At 40.5% G+C, this 23,797-nt stretch overlaps 1 protein-coding gene across 3 annotated transcripts in view; it reads left to right on the top strand.

The window, feature by feature from the left end:
- The first annotated feature begins 9 nt into the window (after positions 1-9).
- Acvr1 (activin A receptor type 1) overlaps positions 10-23,797 on the top strand; it is a 120,676-nt gene continuing 96,888 nt past the window's right edge. For all 3 annotated transcript variants that reach the window (XM_047546549.1, XM_047546548.1, XM_047546546.1), the window contains exon 1: positions 10-587. The gene's annotated coding sequence lies outside the window, so the exon portion shown is untranslated. The remainder of the gene's footprint in view (positions 588-23,797) is intronic.

Below are 23,797 nucleotides of genomic sequence, written 5' to 3'. Positions count from 1 at the left end.
CGCTCCTCCCGCTCCGGCTCCTGCTCTTTGCAGCCGCCTTCGCCGCAGCCTACCCCTCGGCGCTGGGGGAACTTTTCTACTCTCTGTGACCGTCTCCCCCACCGCCGCCGGGGCAGCCCCCACCCGGCGCTCCCGCCCTGCCCGCGGCCGTCCTCCCAGCCCGAGCCTCTGCGCCTCGGGAAGTTTATTCCGCCCGCCCTCCTCCCCTTCCTCCTCCTCCTCTCGCTCTTCACCCCGCCTCCCCTCCCTCCCCCGGCTCTTTCCCCCGGGTGGCTGCCGCTGCCGCTGCCGCCGCTGCCGCTGCCAGCCTGCTCCTCCGCCAGCCGCGCCGGCCTGAGGCTGTGAAGCCCCTGGCCCCACACGCCGCTCCGCTGCAGCCGCCGCCGCAGCCGTCACTCGGGGCCGGCCGCCGGCCCTCGGCCCCGCAGAGTTCCGGGCTCCCTCGCCGGCTGCACCGCCCCGCCCCGCCCCGCGCCCGCCGGGGCCGCCCGCCCCGCGCCGCCCCGCGCCGCGCCGACCTGCAGCGCCTGGCTGCCTCGCGCACTCCGCCTCCCCCGGCTCTGCCCCCGGCCGCGGCGGGACCAGAGGTGAGAGCAGGTCGTCGGCCGCGCTGCCGGAGCCGGGAGGATTGAGGGAGGAGGGCGCCTAGCGGGAGAAGAGACAGGGATTGGGGGTGGGAGGGTGGGCGTCTGCGGTGCCTCCCCCTCGCTTTCATTCCTTTCTCCCCCAAGCCTGATCCCCTCTCGGTGGGGGGAGCAGTCGCGGAACAAAACTGTCTTGCCTTGGGCCTGAACTGCTGGTGGGATATGGGGGAGGGCAGAGGCATGGAGCAAGGGTCTCGGCTTTGCACTGGGCGTGTGTGTAGGTGTGTAGTGAACTCCTTCAGGGTGTGCGCCTCTGACTTATAAATCGATCTGGCCATTCGGCCAGGGGCTCACCTTCCTAGCTGAGCTTGGTAGAGAGTAAAGAGATGGGCGAATCACCCCCACCCTCAAAATATCCATCCCTTCCAAGAGGAATTTTCTGCTGGAGAGACAGCCAATAAACTCTGCTCAACTCCCTCCCTCCCTCCGTTCTTCCTAGCTGCAGTTTCAAAAAGCTTCAAAGCCAGGAATGTGGGATTCATCTTCCGATCCCCAGAAGGCAAATGTGGTTACAGATGTTGCACGGTACTTTGCCAAGTTTAAAACCCTTCCTTCAACACTGTAACCAAAACAGTGAGGCTAGAACCTTGGGCGCGCTGGGGAGAAATGTGGGCCTCTGAGGCCGCTGGATTCAGACTTCCGTCGGGTTCTAGACTGGCTCAGCCCTGTCCAGTTTGTGCCAGATACGTCTCCCACCCCCTCCCCATTTTCCCTGGAGTTTTGAACGCTCCTTGCATGGGAGAGAAGCTGTGGAGGAAGCTACTTGGGGAAGAAAACATTCCACTTAGCAGAAAAGTCTTGGGTTAAAAAGTTGTCATTAATTGGACTTTTGGAGAGAGGTAGAGGGTAGTACAATGGATTTGTTTCTTTAATTGGGCTTTTTTTTTTTTTTTTTTTTTTTTTTTGAGGCATGGGTGATAGGTCTTAGAGATGGGAAAAGGGACCGACCCTAGACATGTTTTGAATATTTGTGAAGAGAACCTCGAATGGAGACATTATCCATTGATTTTAAAGAATCCTGTCCCAGAGATACAGACTACTCTGACAGCCCAAGGGAAGGCGGTGGCAAAAAATAGACACCACCTCCCTTTTCCCCCAAAAAAATTCTTCCTGGAAAGGTGGTGTTAAGAAATTTCAGAGATGGGCTGATCCAAGTGTCGGGCCTTAAATGGAAACACTATAGTATGTCCTGGCACTTGTCTCTGGAGGTGGGTTGCTGGCCAGGGGCCCAGGCTTGGGCAGCCAGCAGACACTAGACTTGTGCTGACCTCAGACACCAGCTTGCCATGCAGCTTTACAGTGTGCAGACTGCTTAAGTATGAAATATGGGCCTCACCCATGTCATTAATGGGGACAGTGGGGTCAGGAGGTTATTTTAGGACTGGATAGGATCTAGATCACCATCTCCTAGGATCATATCATTTTGTGATTCAGTTACTTTTGTTTTCTGCCCTGGAATTTTTTAAAAATGGAAGTATTTTTAAGTTGAAATGTATGCCTTAAGTTGATATATTTTGTGTTGAAAAATAGCATTTCTTCTGTTACCCCTGATGCAAATACTCAAAGATGGTGAGTGATGTTGAGATAATTATGGACAGATGACATATTAAGGACTGGATGTGCAGTGATTGGATTCACACTCTTCTTTTCCAGATGTATTGCTGATTTTAATTTGAAAAGGAAAGAGTGGTTTTCAGTAAAGCTTGATTTAGGTAGTATTCTTACAACTTTTGTGTCTTGGGAGAAAGTGATCATCTAAGTAGTTTCAAAGAGTGTTAGGGATGCAGAGTAAAAATGCTGTATTCAGAAATGGAATGAATTTTCAAAGTGAGAAATTTAATTCAATTAATAGCATTGTAATGATTTTTTTTTTCAAAGTAGTGATTTACCACATTCCTGCAGCTACATATGGGATAAGAGAGACAATCAGTAAATACAGTTTATGCCTCTGTCTTACCCAAGACTGGACTGGACTAGTCTGTGATGATCATGATAAACTTCTAGGCAATTCTTAGGGTTGGATTGAGTAGTCTAGCCTTTAAGGGAGGAGGAGACAGGACAGAAATGGATTTGAAAAATGATCCTACTCTTCAAGGTCACAAGGTGAAGATGGAATCAATGCTGGGACTGGGAGCTGTCCTTTGTGGCTTGTTTGACTGTTGGATCCTTGTATCTTGATTTATTTTTATGAGAGGAGATCTCATGCCCAACTCATTAAGAATTATGGAGAAGTAAGCCATTGATGGTGGCAGAACCCTTTGATATGTGTGCGTGAATTTAACGACAGGATGATTTGGGTGTGTTGGATATGAGCCAGACATTGTTCAGCTCTTCACATATACTTCTTCACCACATTTCCACAACCATCACATGCTTTATTATTATTTTACCCTTCTACAATCAGAAATTGAGACTTGACAAGTTTAAATGGTGGAATGGAGATTTGAACCAGAGGTCTTTGGTACTCTGGTAACCTTGTTCGGGTCTGCTGTTGCCAGTGATTCCTAAACTTTGTTTATTCACACACTGTCTTCTTGAGTGTTCCATAACTAAGTTTCACTTAGTCTTTATTTAATATATTTTTTAAAGCATCAGTTCACCCTTTCTTTAAAAAGGAAAAAACACAAACTTATTATCTTTTTAAGAGGAAACTATTGCTGCCATATTTAGAAAGCCAACTCACTTTTTGGGAATAGGAGGTAATCTTCAAGATGCATTTAAACTTGTACCAAAACCTCAAATTCAGGATAATGATTACCTGGTGTGTGTGTGGCCTGGGATAAGGGTGGACAAAGTAGGTGGATGATACAGTATCGGTAATGTTCTGGTTTTGGGGCTGGGTGTTGGGTTCATGCATGCTGATTTTATTTTTAGACTTTATAACCTACATATGTGACACATACTTTTTTTTCATAAAATGATAAAATTAAACACATTATTAACATAATGATTACTTGGGGAATATTTCACTGCACTCTGCCAACTATAGACAGCTTGGTGTCTTGTATAAAGTAGGCACACAAGAACTATTGGCTGGTTAAGAAGACCCTAGGTAATAATTTTAAAGCCAGCTGATTTTTTGTTATACTTGAGTAAAGCTGAGGTATGTCACTTTCTCTATTGTCTCCTCCTTCCACTCTTATAGCCAGTGTTGTATCTAAAATGATAGCGTGGGCTGCAGTGGGGTTTCTCTTGAATTCTCTGCTTTTGAGGGCGACATGAGTTGGGCTGCAGCTGGTACTTCTCAGCATCACCTTGTCTTATATATCTAGTACTTGGGATGGGGCACAGAGTGCTGTCATGAAGTGTTAAAATGCTTTGGTTCTTTTACCCAGGGATAAAGTGACCATTCAGAGCTGGAAGTGGTATTTAAGTTTAAGCAGTGACTGGGTAAAATGTTAACAACATTAAACTGGTGAGGCTAGGAAATAAAGCCATCAGAGGTTTTAATTGGAATCCAGAGTCTCCTGTTTTATTTTCCCAGGCAAGTATTGGGCACTGTGGCTTTATTCCTGGAAATGAGGATTTGGAATTGGGTTTCCTGGTACAAAATGCCTTCTTTGATGTTTTGGAGTGAAAACTTTGTGTTTTTTTTTCTGTGGCCAATTCCAACTCTCAGAAGAACCAAACGGAAGATTGCCTTCTTTTTTAGCTGTTGACCAGAGACTGCTTTTGCTTGCCATGCTAGTTTAAGAATCAGAAGTTCCAAACCAGGATCTGTCTGTTGGAAAGGACACTCAAGTGAAAGAATCCCTTTGAAAGAGCTTCATCAAGTTAGTGTGGTTGGCACATCATTAACTTTGGTTCAGAGGAGATACTGATTTGCCACTCAAAATTAGCTAGTAGGAGACCCAACAGACAAAGAATTATGGGGGAGGCTGGTGCTGTAGTTCATTGGCAGAGCACTTCTTGAGGTCCTGGGTTTGATTTCTTAAAAAAAAAAATAAAATAAAATAAAAAAGAAAGAAAGAAAGAAAAGAGAAAAACCAAACCAAAGAGACCCATTGACTTTATTTTTAAAGTTAAAACATGTATACCGCTGCCCAATATTCAGGTTGACTGCACAGTCAAGTAATATTCTTTTGCTCCTCTAGGCAGTTCTGGAAATCTGAGCTTGTTTATAAGTCTGAAGGCTCTTATGCTATCCATGAGAGCTTTGTTTTCTGGAGCCACCATTACTCAGTTGTTTGACTTTTGGGTTTTCAGTCTCTAACCAACATTCCACTTTGCCTATTAGGGTTGCTTCATTGTTTACTCTGGGTATCTGGCCTTTATATCTGTGACTGGGAAAGTAACTTTAAATTTTGTTCTTTCTAAATTTTGTGGAAGTAAATGCAATAGATGAATATTGTTTTGGGAGGGATGGGGTGAGGTAAGGAGCTGCAAGTAGCACAGGTGTCCTGATGGATCTCCAAGAGGTCAGCTTTCTTTCATCCTGAGGCTTGGCCTTGGCTGCCTGATCCTCTGCATTGCCCTCCTCCCTGGTTTGGGGAGAGCCAAATCCTTCAGGGATCAAAGTAATCTCATTGCCAGCAAGAATGCTTCCCAGATCTTGCCTTTTGACAGTCTCCTAGCATTTTATCATCCCTATTCCTCATTTTGGTCCTTGATTGAGCTCTCTGAGGGCAAGAACTTCAACTTATTCATTCTTCCATTTATTCTTTGGACACAATTCATTCCCCTTCAGTGATTTAAAGCCTTTCAGATTGTCTCACTGGGCTCCTTGAGGGCAGGGACTGTGTCTTATTCATCTTTTGTGTATCTTTTGCACCTAACACAATGCCTGGCCCAGACCACACAGCCAATAAATTGTTTTTTAATTGCTGAAAGAATGAATGGATAGGGGAGCAAAGGGACCCTGACTTCTAGGGAATCAGTGAATTCTCAGAGAAAATGATACCTATCACTGGTCACTGTGGTCCCAACCATAAGTGTGAAGCAGGGACAAAAGACATTGTAGGTAGAAGGAAGTGTATTCTATTACCCACACCCTTGCACTTTTTTTTTTTTTTTTGGTACTGGGGATTGAACCCAGGGGTATTCTACCACTCAGCTACATCCTTAGCCCTTTTTATTTCTTATTTGGAGTCAAGGATCTCACTGAGTTGCTGAGAGCCTTGCTAGGTTGCTGAGGCTGGCCTCAAACTTGGATCCTCCTACCTCAGCCTTCAGCGTGGCTGGGATTATACGTGTACCCCATCTTGCCCGGCCCCTCTTCTGCTTTGCTCTAACTCAAGGCCTCACTCATGCTAAGCATATTCTCTACTACAGAGTTACATCTCCAGCCTGATGCACCCTTTTTTATTGATTGTAACTTGTACTTAGTGAATTCACAAACATGTTTTGTATTCATTTCAGTTTGTGCTTCCTTTTTGCTTATTTTTATATTTAAGGGAAAAAACCCTCCATTTTGGGGAAGAATATTTCAACTAATTTTTTATAGCCTGTGGAGCAAGGAATCCTGTGTTAACATGTGTATGGCTGGGACCCAAACACTTGGTGAATTGACTCCTTTACTCCAATTTTTGCCTGTGGCATAAGTTGTCAGTTGAGAGAAAGTACAGAGAGGTACGCAGTACTTATGTCAGAGGTGAAAGAATGTGCGTGACCTCTGGAAAATGGATGGAATCCAAAGTAAACTCCTCTTCAGATAGGTTTAAAGGGCTGATTTGAGTGGGTACAACCACATAGAACTTTTCTACTTGAATACTTGGTGACTGGGCATTTTGTTTGTCTTCGAAAGTTCAGATCAGCCATTCATAGTCATCAGGCAGCATTGATGCCATTGAAAAAGAAAATTGCTCTAAGTTTTTTTTTTTTTTTTTTTTTTCAGTTTTTAGATATTCAGTCAGGGAAGAATTGTTGATTGAACCACTAAAAACAAAACAAGACAAGAACAAAAACAAAACAAGAACAAAAACAATAAAGCCCTTGGATTGTATGAGAAAAGGAAAAAGGATAAAGGATAAAGGAAGGTAGGGGGTGATGTTGGACAAAGCTGGATGTTAGAAGTGGGATGATACTTGGAGTTTGGAGAGTGGGCGCTGAGGAAAATGTGTAATAAAAAGAACTTGACAAAGAGCATTCTGGAACGGAGGGAAAGAGATGATATTTTAAAGCATGTTCTGAGTCTTCCACTATTGCAACTACTGATGAGTGGTGCTATACTCTGGGCAAAAATATAATGTGCTTGACTATTCTTAAGTGGTAGATTAATGCTTATAAGCAAAAATCACCAAGAAAACTGGAGATTTCTGTCTCTTCTTTATGCCAAGGACTTACACAATACAGAAATATACATAGGAACAGTCAGTGAGGAGAAAAGGATAGGTTGTTATCCAGAGTGACCCTTACTTTCCTTTTCATAAATAAGGAAAATGACTAGGGACAATGTGCCAAAGAGTATTTTTTATGTTTTTCAAACTCGAAGAACCTGAACAGTTGTGAGCAATGGGTGGCTAGAGTAAATACTTGTTGGTATGGTCCAGTAAAAAAAAATGGAAAAGGTTAGTTCTATTTCAGTGTTTTTAAAAGCTTTTGACTCTTGGCAATGCGTTTTTCATCATGAGTTAATACATACACACTCATACATGCATATTAAAAATAAAGCTGAATTACAAGTTTCAGAAAGCAATATTGTAAGGCTTTCTATTTTGTATTCACTTTTTATTAAAAATTGTGATACTTATCTACTAAGTTAATTTTACAACTTGCTAATGGTTCATAATCAGCAGTTTGGCATAAAAAAAAAAACTGTTCTACATGTTGTGGAAATTAACCTTAATTTGTTTATTGAATAGTTGCTAATCTGGATGAGAATTTTGGTTTTGTTTTTGTATGAATTTCATCAGTTTACGGAAAGTCCCCACCCCTATACATCCCCTCCCCTACCAAATTCTTTTCTCTGTTTAAGGGTCTTTGCTTGTTTCTGCAAATCATATTAAAGTGACTAATATGTGTTTTGGACCAGCTCCAAGAGTGCATCATCATCTTGATCCCAATCAACATCAAAGGTGGGGCTGATTAACTTAAAATGGTGGCAGGAGCCCTTAGTTCCCTGTTGGTTTAGATTATATTTGAAAAGAATGGTGACTTTCAGTAATAAGGGGAAAGCAGGAGTATCTGCCAGCACTAAAAGGATGAGAGGGAGGTGGGGAAGAGGACTCCATGTATTTTTCAGAATTGTAAAATGGAAGTTCAGTAGGGACAGCTCTTTATATTCAAAGACGTAAACAATTTTGTCTTGTCCTCATTAAAATTTCCCTATCTTCTTGCTCTTCTTTATCCTTCATTTACTGAGCATTTATTAAGTCTTACAGTCCTTGGGTCTGGGCATGCAATTTTGCTTGGTAAAACCAACTTGATCTTAATGGTACTTGAATAAAGGGTGAAGAATTACACATATAACTATAAATGGCAGAGCACTGAGTATCTTGGTCACAAGATACTGAAGGATAAGGATCAACCGACACCTTTGAGGAAGTGTCTGTTTGGCTAGCCTTTGAAAGAGGTACCATTTTGATATTATCATTTTGACAGGTATCTCTGTGTGTGTAGGTTGTGGACTAGGCAACATTCTAGAAAGAGGGAATGGGGCAAGTAAATATGAGGTAGTTGTTTTTTGTTTAGGAGCCAAGTTGTACAAAACAGGTGTGCCTAGTTTTAATCACTAGACTCAGACTTCTGTCCTAAGGTGCATCTTCTCTGGGAGTCTTGCAAGACCTGAGACAGTGGGAAGGAATGGCAGGCTTTATGATATGATTTGATCAGGGTGAAAAACCATAGAAGGAAGGTAAGGAAGAGAGATTTGAAGTCACGCTATGGTTTCCTTGGAATGCCGGGTTGAAGGTTAAGACAATGCAGGCCTTGGTCAGGTCCTTACTCGCATTGTTTCATTTACCCACTCTATGAAGTACCTAATTTTGCTATCCTCATTTTACAGGAGAAACTGAGACCCAGAGAGGTGATATAACATGTTTGCGATCATACATCTGAACTTTAACCCAGGCTATATATGTTCCCAAGATCTGTTCTGTAACGGAAGGGGAAAACTAATAGCCCTGAACTGAATGCACCTGAGTGTTGTGTTTTGTCTAATATTGTATTGTAAATGTTTTCTTAAGGAATGGTTGCCAGAATTTAAAAATGAGATTTCCCATGAAAAAATTTAGATTTCCAGCTGCTCCTATAACATTGAAAACATCTGCAGCACTGAGACCTTTTTTCTGCAGGAACCTCTCAGAGCTTCTAACTGTGACTGTCAGAGGTGACATGTATATTGTATGTGCCACAGTCTCAGCTCTTCCTGTTTTCTTCCCTGGTGAGGCCCAGGATTAGTTGCTACTTATTTTATATACTTGTGGTATTTTTCCTTTCTTTTACCCAACTTTCCCCACCTTTCTTTCTCTTTCTCTCTCTCTTTCCTCTCTCTCAGGAATTGAATCCAGGGGTACTCTACCTCTACCTCCTGAGCTCCATCTCCGGATCTTTTTATTTTTTATTTTGAGACAGGGTCTCACTGAATTGCCCAGACTGGCCTAGAACTTGCGATCCTCCTACCTTAGCCTCCCTGGTACCTGGGATTACAGGTCAGCTGTGTCTGACTAGCTTATTGATTGATGGATGCATTAGAGACAGGATCACACTCTGTTGCCCAGACTGAGCTCTAATTTCTTGCTGCAAGCCTTCCTTCTTTCTCAGCCTTTCAGGTAACAGGGAAAACAGGTACATGCAGGCCACTGTCCTCAAGTACTAATTTTTTTTTTCTGTGTGCATTGAATGCTATTGTGCACATTTCAGTTCTGTACCTGGTTCTTTTCACTTAACACTTGTCTTGGAAAGTTTTTTCTATTACGTGAATAGAGTTGCCACATTCCTTTGAAAGGCATTCCTTTGTATATGATAATTTATTTAACCAACTTTTTAATTGTTACTTTAGGTGACATTATATATTACACTGCTTCAGTGACTAACTTTACATATTTGATAATCCCTTATTGTTTGTGGTTTTACTCTCTTACGTTTCCAGTTACCAGAGGTCAACTGTGGGCCAAAAATATTAAATGGAATAGTTCAGAAATAGAATTTATAAATTCAAAATAACTTTTATCACAACATATTGTTATAATTGTTCTGTTTTATTCTTTGTTATGGTTAATCTCTTACTGGGCCTAATTTATAAATTAAACTTTATCATAGGTACGTACATATAGGAAAAAACAGCTCTAGCTCTCTCGATCTTCTGTATATCAAAGATTGGAATTGCTGAATCAAAAGTCATTTGCACTTTGTATTTGAAATTTCAGCATTATTTGTACCATGACTGTGTGTTTTCCTTCTGGTACCAGGGATTGAACTCAAGGGTGGTCTAACACTGAGCTATATCTCTGCCCTTTTTATTTCTTAATTTGAGACAGAGCCTAGTGTGACCTTGAAATTGTAACCCTCCTTGATTCTGTTACCTCAGCCTCTTAAGTCACTGGAATTACAGGTGTGTGCCACCATGCCCAGCTGAATTACCTTTTTGATTTGTTTGAAGCAGTGTGGTATGGTGTGAATGAGAGCACAAAGGAAGACTCTAGCAGTGTCTATTCTGGTGTAAACCAATTGTGTGGCCCAGGAACGTGATTTTCTTAACCTTTTTCTCCATCGTGCTTTCCTTTCCTGTTTGTCTAGAGGGGCATAGACTCAGTTATTTACAAAGTTTAATAATTCGTTGATTCTCTTTTGGTCTTTTTTTTTTTTTAACCAGTAAATGGAACTTGATGGGTTTTTTTTCTTTTTTTTCCCTCTCTCTCCCTGAATAAGTTTGACTCTTGAAGAACTCTGGGCTTTGGAAGCCTTGCTAACCACAGCTTTACTTTGATTGTTTTAAAGCACCATGTCTGGTTTGTGCCTTATATTAAAAGCAGAGCTTATATGGCTAATTATCTTTTTTTTATTTTTAATATGGTGAGTGGTAAGTAGGCATTTAGTCATCAAGAAACTTGTATAGTCAGCTTTTTATTATTGATCAAGAATAGAGGCAATGTATTTTTGGACTTAGGGTAAAAGTTTTATTTTTATAATACCTTTAAAAAAAGCAGTAAGTTTGTGATAGACAGTCTTTAAGAAATAGCAAAATTTTATTTATGCATTTGGAGCAGACCAGAGCAGACAGCATTTGACGTATCCTATAATGTGAAGAAGGTAAATAGGGTTTGTTTGAATTTTTGAAGTATTTAATCAGTATTCTTTAACAAGGTAATTGGATTTCTTGGTGGTTTCCAAATTAGATATATTTAAAAATTTAAATTCAAGTAAACAACATTATATAAAATTCATGTTTTTTCTCTATACTGCATTTTTTTTTTTTTCTTAGAGTTGGCCTCCCTTACGCTAAGTAATATATTTGAATTTTTCATTTGATAGATTTGGAAATTTTGGGTTGCTAATATAATTTTTTTTCTGGAACATTTTTGAGCCCTTGATTACTAATTAAAAAAAAAAGTATTTACTAAATGTCTTTAAGTATACAAATTTATTCTATTCATCTAGCTGTAGAATAGCAAAAAAAAAAAAAAAAAAAAGACTAACTTAAATGTTCTATAGTAGAGGTTAGGTTTTATTTACATACATGAAATATGGTGTCTATGTAATCATTAAAAATAGTATTTTAGTTGAATTTTCAGAGACAGATTTCACCTTAAACGTTACCTTCTCAAAGAGTCTTTGTTAACTATTTCATCTAAATAAATCCTTAATACTTTCTGTATTTTACATGTACTACCTATATATATATTGTCAGTATATCTGGGGTAAATAAATACCAAGGAAAAAAGGTACTTTGCTTAGTACAACATGTGTGAGTGAATGTCTTGTGTGTCTGTCCTGTGCCTAGTATACTTCCTTATCTATAGAAGATGCACAGAAATTTCTGGAATGAATGACCATGAAGAGTACAGAAAATAACATTTAAGTAGAAAGCAAGACACTGAAAACAGCATAATTCTATTCACATAAATTATGCACAATTCCATAAACATAAACATAAAATGTAGTACTTTCCAGATTTGTAGTTATATACATATGGATGTAGAGGAGAAGAAAAAAGACTAGTAGGAAATAAACTGAAATGTTAACAGTTACTGTCTCTGTGCTGTGGGTCATGCATAATTTTGAAGAGAATCTTTAAATATAAACAGTGAAGTAAATATTGGAAGATTATATCACCTCCATAATGTATTTTACCCTTTCGGCATTAAAGGTGGTCACCTTTTCCTAAAATGATGTATTACAATACTGTGGCCTTTTCTCCTCGGGAGCAAAATGTACTGTATCTCTATAGTGTGACAGGTTTTATATCTACTTTAGGATTAAATTATGATCTGAGAGTTGCACTTTTGATAAACTGGTTTTAATTTCACATCAGTTGAAGCTAAAGGGTAGGGAAAGTATATTAGATCTGGTACAAGTGTCTAATTATAATTATTGACACATTTTCAAATGCTCTCTTAAGTGTGATACATGGCCCATGATTTTGACAGCTGTGACTACATTAAACCTGCTAGAGTAAGTACTCTTTTCACAAAGGTTTGTTTAAACTTAGAATTGTCAGAAGGATTCTCTGTAAAGTGGATGATCATAGGCTTAGAGGTGAAATGGTGGTTCATATCCCACTGTGCCTGGTGGGTTTTAGTCGTTGATGTTAATCAGAAGATTATCTGGGTTCATTTTTCTTTTCAAGAATGCTGGAATTTTAATTTTTTGTACAGTGTAAAAAATATGAGATGCTGTTCTTTTGTGATTTGACTCTGAAATGCTAACATTGATTCTACCTATTTTTCCTCCCGAGGATTCCCAACCACATAATTCCAAACCAACAGACTTGATGTTGCATGACAGTCATCTTCTCTTTTTTCTTTGCCTGTCTACCTGCCTGGCTGCTTGCCTGCCTTCCTTTCATGCTGGGAATTGAATCCAGAACCTCGTACATGCTGAGCAGGCACCCTACTACTGAGTTACATTTCCAGCCCCAGTCTTATTTTGTAAGTTTTCCTAGATCAAGTGTATGTGTTATCTCCTTTTTGAGTATTATTTCCTACCATTTATATAAAGTTTAGTGAGTAGCTACTGTATGCCAGGCGCTGAGCTCACAGACAAAAGAGTTCTCAGAGAGCTCAGCTTGGCAGAGGCAGAAAAACAACCTAGATATAACAGAAGCACCAGAATAGAGCTGTAAACATAAAATAAGACTGGATGCAGGGGCTCGGGATGAGGTTCAGTGGTAGAGCACTTGCCAAGCATGTGCACGGCCCTGGGTTTAATCCCAAGTACTGCCAAAGAAAAAAAGAAAAGAAAGAGTTGGGATGTACTGTAGTTTTGTTTAAGAGGTCACCAAGGAACATTTTCCCAGGAGAATGATCTTGAGCTTCTTGTGATGTTGAGTAGGAAGTTATCGAATTGCAAAACACCTTCCAGTCTCAGAGGCTTATAGGAAAGACAGCATCCTTTAAAATTGAATCTCAGCAGAAACTTGCTACTCGAAGTATGGTACTTAGATCAGTAGTGATGACTTCACTAGAAACTCAGAGTCTCAGGCTACTCTGAATCTTACATACGGGAATGAGCTTTATAATAGTATCCTCAGGTGACTTGAATGCTTTTAAAAATTTGAGAACCATTGGGACCTAGGGTACAGGAACGGGTAAAAAGTGAGAGAACTGGGAAAGTACAGGCCACCTAAGGAGTTTTTTTTTCTTTCTTTCTTTTTTTTTTTTTTTAAAGCACAAAGTTGTTAATGGAGAAGTAACATCAATTTGTTTTCCAAAATGGTCTAGGAGTACTCACAAGGCAACATTTAGTAAGAATGTTTCTTGAAACCTAAATCATGCATAAGGTGCTCCACAAAAAATGGTCCTCAAATTGCAGGATATGCAGGACATTATATCCTTCTCTCAGGCAATGTAAAATGTACATCAAAGGTTCTGAAAAGTCAGTCTGAGTGGGGGCCAGAGAGTCATTGACTTAATTACTTCCACTGAGATATCGCTGGGGTCTTCCAAATCTGTTCTACAATGGGACCTCATGTAGCCTTTTAGCTAGCTGTTACCCCACTTTGAAGGTCACATTTTGGGAAATGGTAGCATTACTTCTCAAACTTCAGACACTTTGCCTTATCTTGTAGGGAGACCAACTACCCTGGTTTGCTTAGGACTCAGGGATATCCTAGGACACCAGATTTTTAGTGCTAAAATCCTGGACAAACCAAGGTGAAGTAGGCATCCTTTCTACCTGTTTATCGTACATATGGTTTGACTCTTCTTGCCCCAGGTGACCTCATCATTTTCCCTTAGAATGCCTGTTTTAAGATACCCGCCCCCCAACCCCGACCTGGTTCTGGGGATTGAGCCAGGGCCTCTTGCACATTAGTCAGGTGCTCTACTACTGACCTACCTCCCCAGATCTATTTCAGGGTCATTTTCTGTCTCTCTTTCTTCCTTCTGCTTATTTATTTATTTATTTATTTATTCATTCCATCCATCCATCAATCCATCCATTCCCTGTACTGGGGGGTCAAACCCAGGTTTTTATGCATACTGGGCACTTGGCAAATGCTCTAACACTGAGCTATCATCCCTAACCATTTTTAATTTTTTAAATTTTGAGCAGAGCTTTGGTAAGTTGTCTAATCTGATTTTAAACCTGTGACCCTCTTGCCTCAACCTCCCAAGTAGCTGGGATTGCATACACATAATAATGAAATGGTTCACAACTCTTCTGTGCTCCGTCTGGTGAGGTTGTGATTTAGTTGGTCTGATTTTGAAAGGTTCCCATCCTCGGTTATTCTAATGTGCATGAAATTTGGTTCTGACTAATTACCTGTGGAAGTGTAGTTTTGGTGTGCTGCTTATGGATTTGTTTTAACATAGTATAGAAAAAAATTAACCATTAGAAAGAAAAGAACACAACTACCACTTAACATGTTGGGGGATCACTGGTAGTCTGTGTTTCATACTTTGGGAAACGGGGAGTAGTAGTCTGGGCAAGAAAGGAGGAGGGCCCCATTGCTTCCTTGGTAACAAATGTGACTGGAGAGAATGGTGAGAATTTTAAGGAGGAGGAGCTTGGGAGGGTGAGCTGATGAGATGTGGTGACTGATCTGATTGAAAGTGGGGGATAGGATGGGAGGAGGAGGGTATCTGATAACTGAGGCTCCCAGTCATGGATGGTTATCACATAACAGAATAGGAGGAATAGGGCATGCTGGAAGGTGACAGGCTCAATTTGACAAGTTGGGTTTGAGGGGTCTTGGGACACTGAGATAGAGCTCTCTTATTCAGAAGCAAAAGAATTAACAACTCAGAGGACAGTGCTGGATTGGAGACAGTTTAGAACTTGTCCTGGTCTTGGCAGCAGGGACGTTCAGGTGGAGATCAAATTCTATATGAAAAAAGGGAGAGGGGGTCTGATCCCCAAAGCCCCCCGGGTGAGTGCTTGGACAAGGACTGGTAAGAAGAATATAGGAACAGCTCAGGGTGAGTGGGACACTAAAGGAGCAGGAAGGGAAGGCTCCTGCAGGTACTCCCATGAACCAAATGGGCAAAAGGTCAAGCGGGCAATGCATTGGTCATTCATGGTGTCATTAGTAATACTTGTGTAATTTTAGCATGAGGAAGGAAGCCATATTACAGTGGACGGAGAGGGAGGTGTGGCTAGAGCAAGTGACTTTTTCTAGAACTTTTGACCAAAGAAATAAACTGGGTTGGTATGGGACCTTAGGGACTAAATCTGGGTTTGTTTGAGGGAGTAGTCATCCTCTGGTTACTCATGGAGTTTATTTCCACAAAGAAAAAAGATTACAAGGTATATTCAGATATTCACAGAAGAATTGCCAGAGCCCCCTGGGGCTCCATAAAATTGCTTTACTTTCTAACATAGTCACTCACCTTGTCTCTCCTTCTTCCTTGAAACTCCCCTTGTTATTCCCTCGACACAACAATCTCAGTGCCTGAATTTATATGTTTATAAATGTCATTAAAGATTCTTTTTATGGTGATGCTCAGGCAGCATGTGATTAAGTGTTCAACCTTTGTTCCTATGTTTCTCACGTTCGCGGAGGGCTCTGTAGCTTACCAAAGCAGTGCCACATCTTATGTGATCCTCTTAATCACCTTGTTCAGGAGGCAGAGCAGAAAGTAATATTATTCCTTTTTACAGGGGGATAAAAGCCCCTGAAGTTTAAATATATTAAGGAGGGCTTGCTGATGATTAATGATTCAATGATGGGTACAGGATGGAATCCTAGCTTCCTGGTACATTTTTTCTGTTCTATTAGCTGTGAGGGTTGTCTCCATTTTTTTTTCTTTCCATTGGTTTTTAAATCCCTTGAGGGCAGCTACCACATGTTCACTGTTGAGTTGTTAATATTGACTCATCCGTTCATGTTGCCTGGAAACTGTGGGTGAGGGTGGTAGTGGTCAGGAGGACCCTTTGACCCAAGCTTCCCACTCACAAGACGCTTCACATCTTGACCTTAACCTGGAATGGTAGGGTCCCAGAAATACACCATCAAGATTGAAGACGGCATCTTGGATTATGTAACTCTGAACTCATGTATCATAACCAGCTTCTGTAATTATCTTGAGATCAGCCCAGTTGTACTGCCTGGCATGTTTTGTAAATATTTAAAATATACACAGTTTTTTCCATCCTGATTTTGTATCCTTTTTTTCAGATGATCCTTGACTTATGATGTGGTTATGCCCCAATAGATCATTGTAAGTCAAAAATATGATAAGCTGAAAATGCACTTAATATACTTAACATAGTCTTAGTTGTTTACCTTCATGAAAGGGTCTGACTGGGAGCTGCAGCTGGCTGCCCAGCATCATGAGAATGTATCCTACTGTATCATTACATTTGAAAAAAATAAAAGTTCCTGATTCCAAGTTTGGATCTACTGAAAATACATATTAATTTTATAACTATCATAAAGTAAAAAATCGTATGTTCAAGCCAAATGCTTGAATACCTGTACTCCCGGCTACTCAGGAGGCTGAGGCAGGAGGATTGCAAGTTTGAGGCCAGCCTGTGTAACTTAATGAGACCCTGTCTCAAAGTAAAAATTTTTTATAAAGACTGGGGGTATAGCTCTGTGATAGAGTGCTTCTGGTTCAATCACCAAGTATGCTACAACAAGAACAACAACGACAGCAAAACAAAAAACAAACCCAACAGTTACTACCCCCAAAAAACCATAAAAACAAAAATATAAGTTGAACCATTATAAGTTGAGGATGGTCTCTATTTTAATACCATAAATCATAAGGCCCAAATGTCTCTGAATTCAAAGGGGCCCTGCTCTGAGATCCTTTGATGAACTATGTGGAGGTTCATGAAGATGAATCAGGCCCTGTCTAGGAAAGCTAATTTTTTTTGGGGGGGGTACCAGGAATTGAATCCAGGGGTGCTTAACCACTGACCTGCAACCTCAGGCACCCCTTCCCTGCCCCCACTTTAAAAATAATTTTTTAAAAAATTTTAAGACAGTCTCACTAAGTTGCTTAGGGCCTTGCTAAGTTGCTGAGACTGACTTTGAACTTGGGATCCTCCTGCCCCATCCCCAGTGGCTGGGATTACAGGTGTGTGCCGCCACACCAGCATTGATATTGTTTTGTGACCACTTGCAGGGCACACACTGGGCACTCAATACACATTTGTTTTGAACTGAGGGAGGGCTCTTTTGGGTCACACATTCTCCATATGTCATGGTAGACCACTCTCAAGTTTTTATTCTTTTTAATGCTCTTTCCCATGAGACATTAAAGATCTGGTATTAGAATTTGGGGAAGGGGAATGATGAAAGAGAATGAAGAAATGGATCAGCCAGCTTTAGGACAAGAGACTAGAGATTTCAAATGGGCAGTGAACAGTTGAAAGCAGGAAGGAGTCACTCAGAGGAGTCTGGGAACATGTAGAGGTACTTTTTAAAGAACACACCAAGGAGATAGGAGAATGAGGTAGGAGTAATTCAAATCTGGTGAAGTCCTAGAGGGGAATACTGAAGGCTTTCTTCGACCTTAATTATAACTGCAGGACAAACGCACATTATAGCACTTTTTTCTACCTCTAGTAAAGGCTGTTATGGTATAATTCCTTTCATAGGGTCATGTCTAAGAATCTTAATTCAGTCTACCTTAGAATTTATTTATTTTTTGGAGTGTCATAAGTTGGGGAAAAGGAATAAAAATTTGACTCCTTTTCTTATATTAAAATTTTAGGTTCCGGTTCATTATGAAAGAAGGAACATTTTAGTAATTAAAGAGATTGAGGCAGATGAGTTCATGTTTGGTCATCAAAAAAAGTACCATTAGGAGCTTGTTTCTTTTGGGAAGAGAAAAGGGCAAAATATGAGTCAGACGGAGCATAAAGTCATTTCCTCCTCTTGATTCAGCTACCCTCCTACCAAACGACCACGGACCCGGCAAGTGTAACTGATGGTAATGGCCATCCCCCCAAGACCACCTGCAGTTTTTGACTCTTGTGTAGAAAGTGAGCACTTCCGATGAGTGGGGGCACATGTGGATTGTTCACTTAGAAAAGGTACTTTAGTTGACTTAAAACCCAAAAGTGCCACATGCCTTTCTGACTTGGGCGGTTTTCTTCTTTGTGAGGGGCCCATCAGTTGTTCCCTGGCATTTATGGAAGGGTGGCAAACAAGTCCCTGACACTGGTAGAGCACCAAGTTTGTTTTATAGATGAAGACAGACACTCTTTTGTGCATTTTGGGCTTGCCAGTTCTATGGCAAAGCACCATGGTTCTCTCCATCTTGCTCTTGGTCCCTCAGGTCTTCTACGTTGTGTTCCATTTTACTGGAGATTGAAATAATCTCCAAATCTTTGTGCAAATAAAGGGGGAGCCTAACTAGAAATATGTGTATGAGCGAGTATGAAATGTTAGGAATAGAAAAATGCCTTAGTCTTTTTTTTTTTTTTTTTTTTATTTAAAGTCTTTTTAGGGTCTGTTTGATTCCTTTTTTTCTTTTCTCCTTGCCTCCCTTCCTCCCTCCCTCCCTCCTTCCCTTCCTTCCTTCCTTCCTTCCTTGTTCCTTCCTTCCTTGCTTCCTTCTTTCCTTCCTTCCTTCCCTCCTTCCTTCCTTCCTTCCTTCCTTCCTTCCTTCCTTCCTTCCTTCCTTCCTTCCTTCCTATGCACCTGTGTGTAAGGCTCTGTACTAGCATGCGTTGGTCACACAGGCACCAAAGGGGCTCTTGGCTTCCAGAGTGTTCATGGCTTAGTGAGGGAGACATGTGACTCAGCGGTTCCATTACAGACTGGGAAGTGCAGAATGTGCAGTGGTGATCCAGAAGGGAAACACCTAACCTGCTTTAGGGGGAAAGATGTAGGGAACATTCTGACCCTGGGAGATGCCAGGATTATAAGAGTAATTGGAACTTCACCTGGTAACATAAAGAAGGGGATTCTAGCATAGGGACATGCTGTGCAAAGGTGGAAGGCATAAGAAGGGCATGGTGGTGAACTATTGCTTAGATATATTGTGCTTGGGAACTGATGGAATGGCAGGTTGGAGAGGCTAGGGAAGGCTGCATGGCAGAGTGCTTATTGTGGCCTAAACAATTCAGGTCTTATTCTCAAACTATCCTGGCTCTCAGGGAATGTTAGGCAGGAAAGAAATCTGATTAGATTTGGATTTATTCATCACTGGTGGCAGTTTTAAGGATGATCTTTTAAAATTTTACCTGTATTCCTATGCTGTAGATAAAATTGTCTCTCTCACCCTTAGTTCACATGTTGAAGCCCTAACCCTCAGTGTGATGGTATTTGAAGATGGGGCCTTTGGAGGTTTATTAGGTTTAGTTGAGGTTGGTCCTTCCTGTTGGGTTAGTATCTTTATAATATAGACACTAGAGAACCTGCTGTCTCTCTCCACCACGTGGGCACACGGCAGGAAGGTTGCCTTCTGCAGGTCAGGAAGAGAGCCCTCATCAGCACTTCAACACACTGGCACCCTGATTGCAGACTTCCAGCATCCAGGACTGTGAGAAAAGAAACTTCTGTTGTTGAAGTTAGACCCAGGGCCTCACACATGCTGGGTAAGTGCTGTACCACAGAGCTACCTTTCTAGCCCTCTGATATTCTCTTTTTGAAGCAGAATATTTCTAGTGCTTCCAAGTGATCATCACCAAACATACTGCTCCCCAACTTGCCACTCACACTTTAGTTTGATTACGTCTTAAAAATTGGTGTCTAAGCTGGGCGTGGTAGTGCTAAGCAACTCAGTGAGAGTGAGACCCATCTCTAACTAAAATACAAAAGAGGGCTGGGGAGTGGCTCAGTGGTTGAGTGCCCCTGAGTTCAATCCCTGGTACCCACCCCCCCAAAAAAAATTGGTGTCTAGAACCAATTACAATATTTCTGGCTAGGTTTTTGTACTTTTTTTTTTAAAACTTCCCTGCTTGCTTTATATGCCCCAAACTGCTATATTTTGTATTTCAGAGAGCCACATTGTCCTACCTATTGAGCTGACTGCCAGTGAGAATCCCAAAGTGTTTTTCATAGGTGCTGCTGCTGTGATGGGTTCCCTACCCATCACTGTCTTATGCTCATTTGTTGGGCCTTATATTTACCTTACTTTTCAGTATGTCAGATCCTGCTATTAGCAGTAGACTTTTTTTTTTTTTTTTTTTTAATTTTATTTCCATCATTTTAGGGAAGAGATGAATTCTTCTTTTGGTACTGAGGATTGAACCCAGGGGTGCTTAACCCTTAAGCCATATTCCCAAACTTTTCTACTTTTATTTTGAAACAGAATCTCACTAAGTTGCTTAGACCTCGCTAAATTGCAGAGACTGACCTGGAACTTGAGAGCCTCCTGTCTCAGCCTCCCGAGTTGCTGAGATTACAGGCATGCACTGTCAGGGCCAACAAGAGATGAGTTCTTTCAAACAGCACCCTTTATGTAGAAATGTTCTTTTTTTTAATTTATCTTTTAATTTTTTACAGACTGCATTTTGAGTCATTGTACACAAATGGGGTACATCATTTCTGTGGTTGTAAACGATGTAGATTCATACCATTCGTGTAATCATACATGTACATAGGGTAATGATGTCTGTCTCCTTCCACCATTTTTCATACCCCCTTCCCTTATGTAGAAACTTAACAGACATACTTCTTTAATCTTTTGTCTGTGTTGACCATGAATATTTAATGAGAGACTTTGTCAAATGCTTTGCCAAAATCTAGGTATGTCTGTTTCCTTGAACTGTCAGCTTAGGAATCTTTTTTTAAATTAATTTTTTATTGGTATATTATATGTAATAGTGGAATTCATTGTGACATATTTGTACCTACACATAATATAATTTGGTCTATTTCATTTCCCTTAGTGCCCCCCCTTCCCTTCCTCTACGTTAGTGTTCTCCTAATTTAAGGAGATCTCATACCACCTCCTTCCTTGCCTTGTCCTTCTTTAGCATCCATATATGAGAGAAAACATATAACCCTTGACTCTCTGAGTCTGGCTTATTTTACTTACCATGATGCTCTCCAGTTCAGCTTAGGAATCTTACTGAAAAAGGAAACTGGGTTAATCTTGTATGACTTGCTTTTATTTTGGGGGTTCCCAGAGTTTACCACTTTCTTTTATTCTTTTATTATTCTTTCTTTTATTTTTTGCAGTTCTAGGGATTGAATCCTGGACCTTAAGCATACTAAGCAAGCACTCTACTACTGAGCCCATTAAAAAAAAAAAAAAAAAAAAAAAAAATATATATATATATATATATATATATATATATATATATGTTTTATATGTAATATAAAACATTCCCAGTGGCTGTTTTAAGTGTTTGAAATTCATTTCCAAATCTTACCTGAAGTTTTTGCTCTATAACTATGTAGTCCGTGAACAATTTTCATTTATTTTAATTCTTCTGAAGCATCTAGTGATCATTGAATTCTTTGAAATGGTAAAGGATGACTTCCTTTTTTTCACAATTTTGAAATTTTCCAAGATTGCCTTTTCTCTCTTTCAGTCTCCATCCTTTAAGATTCTCTATATTTTCATTGTTCAATAAGCTACCCACTAAACACAATCAATACAGATGTGAGACTGACTTTAATAAAACTACTGACTTGAAGTTGAAAGCCAGAGCAGGAAACACTGTCACATGGAAAAGAAGGTTAAGGTCGACTATTCCGGGAATTGAGAGAAGAGCATGAAGGAGAAAAGTGGTCACAATTTAACCAGTTAGACCTGCTGATCGCTATTGTCAGATTATAAATTGATGTCTGTGCCCCTGTCCTCTGTTAGCAATGAGTCATTCTTGCAAATAAAGTAAATATTAATAAATTTATGTGAATAGTTTTTTTTATTTTTAGCTATAAAATTGTATGAGAACTGTGCCAAGAAATAAGGAATTTGGGAAACAAAATAAGTCTTTAAATTGGCAGTTTTGACATGTGATTCTGTGTAGTGTTTATCTCCTTGCTGGGTTATTCGAATACTATATGATTGTGTTTGGAGGCATTTCTCAATAGTTGAATATTTTCCATGAGCTATAATTGTTTTGTGTACTACTAAATGTAATATTTCTTATTTAGTAAACGAAAGATAATTCAAGAGTAAGTAAAGAGTACCTGAAGTATTTTTAAAGTATTTTATGATTTTAGGAATTGTAATTTCTTGTTTCCAAATTCTAAATGTTGATATCTGTAGGAAATTTGGAAATAGTAGTCCGTAGTGCTTGTGTTGAGAACTCTTGGTCCTCATCTATAATGTGATGGGTACAGAAATTGAGATTAAGTGTTTAGAGATTATTATGACAATCTGACATTGCCACAACTGAACATGTGGCAAGTGGATTTGACTCACTGAACAGGGCGTTTTAAAAAAGCATTGGGCCATTATGGTCTGTAAGTTTAGTTGGATAAGCACTGATCTAGGTGAGAGAGGGTGATTGGCTGGCTTAGGCATAGCTTATGAGAAGACACTGGTTGGAATCAGGACATTGAAAGTGGAGGCAGTGGGGTTTGTCACAGGGTTAGATATTCTAGATTCTCTTTTGCTCTCTGGTGTTTCACTTATAAAATGGGTATAATTATGAGAGTCAAACTCAAGGATTGTTTTATCTATATTAGATGTTTCCATATACATTGTTGCTAGTATAATGCAGTAATCTGTCAGGTGTTTCTTAGGATTCTAATCCTTGCTATACATTGTTACCAATATAATCTTCTTAATCCAATCATATAATCCCCTTGATTTGATTTTCACCATTATATGGAACATTTAAACTGCTTCTCTTGACTTTTAAGATAGGTGGCATCTTCTTTTAGACTTCTCTCCATGGGTCTCTTGTACCATATCCTCTTACACTCTTGACAATAGCCCAACTAGATTTCTACTGTTCCAGTCTACCCATTGTTGTATAATAAACCACCTCAAGTACAGTGGCATAAAATGACAACCATTTTATTATGCTCACAGTTTCGTGAGTCAGGGATTTGGAACTTACACAGCAGGGATAGCTTGTCTCTGTTCTACAGTATCTGGGGCCTCATTTGGGAATGTTTGGAGGCTGGGGCCCATGTACTCACCTGAAGGCCCCTTCAGTCACGTCTGGTGGTTAATGCAGCCTGCCTGCTGCCTGAGGGTTGGTAGCTCAGCTGGGGCTGTCATCTGAAAGAACTACATGTGGTTTCACAGCATGGGCTATTTTGAGCTTCCTCGGACTATGGCGGTTGAATTTCAAGGACAAGTATCTCAAGAGACAGGAAGTGGAAGCTACAAATTTCCCAAGATCTGGCCCTGGAAAGTGTGACTCTTAACTTCCACCATATTCTATGGGTCAGGTGGTCACAGAGCCTGGGTTCCAGGGAAGGAATACAGATCCTGCCACTTAAACAGAAAGAGAGCCGCAGCTTGGGCCATGTTTTCAACCACCACAGCCTACTGTTCACCATGCCTCCTACACTTGTTGGTGTCCCTGTCTATGTCAGCTGCTCTCTCTCTCCATTCCCTGCCATCGCCCCAGTTCATATGCCATCCCTATCTACAGATCTCTTCTGGGGGCCATACACATATGTTTTTGTGCTCATTCTTTTCTTTATCCTTCTAGCCTTTGAAAAATGACAGATCTCAGTTTCCCAG

This window comes from Sciurus carolinensis, chromosome 3, assembly GCF_902686445.1.
Source record: "Sciurus carolinensis chromosome 3, mSciCar1.2, whole genome shotgun sequence".
Taxonomy (NCBI): domain Eukaryota; kingdom Metazoa; phylum Chordata; class Mammalia; order Rodentia; family Sciuridae; genus Sciurus; species Sciurus carolinensis.
The sequence above is the reverse complement of the archived record's forward strand: the minus strand, read 5'-3'. Positions and strand labels throughout refer to the sequence as shown.